Genomic DNA, 4,005 nt, shown 5'->3' on the forward strand with positions numbered 1-4,005 from the left:
CTCCAATACACGCGGCAAAAATAAGACTAAATTCAGTGTGCCATATATATTTTTATTAACCTTATTTCTATTCAATCGGAATCACTGTTTAAATACGACATGTAGTGTATATAATTATTATATGAATGGGAAAATATTATAAGATGTATTTAGCTAAGACATACCAAAAGATAAATCTCAAAATAACAAAGAAATATATTTCTGTAGAGTTTTATAGTCTCTGGGCACTTGTATTTTCAATATATAATTCCATTAACCAGATTTCTGAAATATTCATATCTAGAAACGCAACAATATCTGAATATTTATAAGAAAAATTAGTTTTATATTATTATTGATATAAAGCTATATGTAAGAGCATTTTATTTTATGATATCAATGATGTCACTAGTTCCTTCGGATGTATCAGATTAGTGTAGAAAAATTAAAATATCCAACAAAAGATGTTTAATAAAACAAAATGCAACTCTTATATAGGCAAAATTATTATAAAAATATTATAACATAACAAATCTGTTGCTGGAAGATCTAACTAAATTCTTTGCAAAATCTTTAAGAAACTCAGTTCTTATCTTGAATTAAAAAATTTTCAAATAAATATTATCAAGATTTCGATCTTATTTAAACAGAATTATAGATTTTCTCAAATTAGTGCCAAAATACTTTGCTGAAATGAATAAATATATGCAAAATAAAATTATAGCCCAAGAATCTATTCGTTTATAACCGCTAAACAAAGTAATTGTCGTATAAGAAATTAATATGAAAATTAAATTTGATAGAATGATAGGTATAAAACTCATAATCACATCTGATGATTACACTTAATCCAATTTAGAAATAAATATATAAAGACTTATTCTCCTTAGAAAAATCGATGTTAAATGAAGATTCTTATAATAAATCAATTCTTGTAAATTTCTCATCATACAACAAGTTTAATCTTAATGTGACAGTAATATGATATTAAAAAAATATTTATAAATGACTATTTAATATCAAATTTTATCGTAATAAGAACTTTATCTTGGCAGATGTGGTCCAGATATATAAAAACTACAAAAAAGCGCCGATATAAAAGATTAAAGAGAAGGAAAACTTGATTACTTGCTATTACAAACAAGCCCAATACCCATGTGCTTTAAAGAATCTTTATATATCGATTGAGCAGAAAAAAATCTAATCATAATGTAAAAACTATAAGATAGCCAACAAAATAAAAAAATTATGGGATTCATTTAGAGGTATTTTATCAATTTATATATAATGGAAACAATAGAGCCCAAAAAGAACCATAAAAATTTTTTAATTCTGAATAAAAATACGATATTATGGGTAAAGTAAATGAAATTATACCAGGAACACATAAAAAAACAAATCAAACAGCAGTATATGGAAAAATATTGATCTTCTTAGCGCCCGAAAAAAACGAACAAAAAAGATACACTCACTTTATGCATATAATCAAATTAAATTCTACAATTTTACTCTCTATCAGATGCCACCGAGTATAAGATTAAATGTTGATCATTCTAGTGATTATGAGAGTAAAAACTAAAAAAGAAACAAACATTGAATTACTGAAAAGTCCTGTCAGATTATTTTCTTGTATAAAAAATCAATAACTGATAACATTTTTAAATTATAAATAACTAAAACTCTTGAAAATATAAATTTTTGAAGGTGACTATAATATAATTAACTGCCGTAAAAAATCCTTAATTCCTAAAACCCTTCTAAATAATCTAAAATTTCGCCACAAAAATAGATGTTGTAGATAAAAATTATATAAGGCTTATATATGTCTGTTGTAACAAATAACAGGACCATACACTCCAATTTTATATTAGGAAACACCTCAAAAAATTAGCATTAAGAATATTATGCCCGTTCGGTAAGTTGTTTATTCAAAAATATAAAAGAAATATATCATTACAATATATTTAAGAAAAAAGATACTATTTTTCTTAGAATAAAATTAAGTGGTTAAAAACATACTAACCCATTAATAAATTATTTTTAGCATGATAAAACTACCATGGCTATTAAAAATGCCGAAATAAAACATTTTTATTTTTTTTATGCACCACAGTCGTGAATAACTTAATTTCTCACAATCTTAGTTTAAACAGATGAAAATGAAAGATTTGTTTGAAATTTATAGGCATAAAAGCATTTTACAGAAATCTTATATCTAATATTTTAAAAATAAATACAGAAACAAACGCATAAGCAGAATAAATAGTATTGAAAAAAGTATATATACTAATACGTATATAAATATAAAAAACATCGATATAAATAATAAAGACAATTAGGTATAAAGAAGCATTAACAAATATATGCCACAGTTAAATATAAAGTTCAGCTTATTAAAATTATAAAAACCAAAAATATACGCATAAATCAATTTATTTAGCATAGATATGCTTATATTTTTGGAAAAAATCTATAAATAATTTTAATTTTATTTAAAGTTAGATATTTCTAGAATAGAGACTTCTATCCGAAAGATAAGAAGAAATAGAAACGACGGATATTTTTTATAATAAATATTTTCTGAAAATATACAAAGAATATTTTTAATCATATACATTCTTTATAGATTTATATCCGAGCGACAAATATTAATATAAAGCAATAAATATTGTTATAAAAGTTGTGTAATCTTCCATATAAAAATATTTTGTGTGAAAGACTGTCATCACAAAAGAAAATTTTACAGTAAGGCATAATTTTAATAAATGGCTACTTTTTATAATATTAATTGAAAGGAATTTCGTGGGGCGTTTCCTATAATTTGATTCATTGTTCAAAATTGTTTGATAGCTGAATTAACTCTGTATTTTAAAATCATTTTAGAACTTTTCGTTTGTTCAAACATGATATAATATGATATTGCAATTTATAATTTAGATGTATATAGAATCACGTCTTACCTGGGGAATTTATGTGGTTCCTATTGAAACTGGCATAACGTAAGATTCTTTTTCTTTTAAATTAGTTATTACGGTATTTGCATTATTTCATTTCAGCTTTCGATTTAAGTTTTTAATTTTTTTATTTAAATTTGACTTCAATTTTTTACGCATACGAGAATGTATTTTCTGATTTTGCGAACATGGCGCTGTGGTTTTGCGCTTCATAATTTATGCATTTTATTTTAATTACGAGATTCGATTTGTGATTTTTATGTCTTAAAGTTAATAACTTTTACTTATTCATACTTCACATGTAAATAATGATTTTATGTTTTTATCTAGAATATGTGAAAATTATCTTTTTAAAATAAAGATATGGATAATAATAGATATCGCTTATGATTTCTTAGTCTGTTATTTTCCTGAAGTTTAAAAAATTTTACTATAATATACTATAGAACGTCCAGTTCTCGTAATAAAATAATAAAAACAATTTACCCATGATTTACATTTGCTTTTTTTTTATTTTAACTCTATTTTTTCTAGAATAAAAACTTATTTTAGACGATTTGATATTTAATATTAACAAACTTAATTTATTTTTTAGCTATTTTATATGAACGAATTTTGGTTTCATGTATTTTTTTGGCACAAAATTAAGTTCAATAATTTATTTATATTATCGGGTTTCGTGAATTCGATCGATTTCATAAACCATATTTAAAATTAAGCCTTTCAACTTTTAATTTCATGTTAATCATTTTTCCCCCTTTATAACAAGTTGTATGCACTCATTTACTGATTTTGTAATCTTTTTGAACATATCGTGACATAAATGTTGGATAAAATTAATATAAAATTGTATTTACTCCATGCCTAATGTCGCGGGATATTATAAAAAAAGATATTTTTTGTGTTATGCGGGAAGTATGTTTAAAGGATTAATTTAATTTAGTGCCATATAATCACTTAATACATTCGCAATTTTGCTTATATCTATATAAAAATGATCATTTATTTTTTAATTTATATATATTGCTAATTTGAGAACTTATGTATTGCAATTCAGGCATTGTCAAAAGTC

The sequence above is a fragment of the Rhyacophila brunnea genome, unplaced genomic scaffold (genome assembly GCF_057557595.1).
Source record: "Rhyacophila brunnea isolate RB1 unplaced genomic scaffold, BYU_Rbru_1.0 scaffold_50, whole genome shotgun sequence".
In the NCBI taxonomy this organism is placed as follows: Eukaryota; Metazoa; Arthropoda; class Insecta; order Trichoptera; family Rhyacophilidae; genus Rhyacophila; species Rhyacophila brunnea.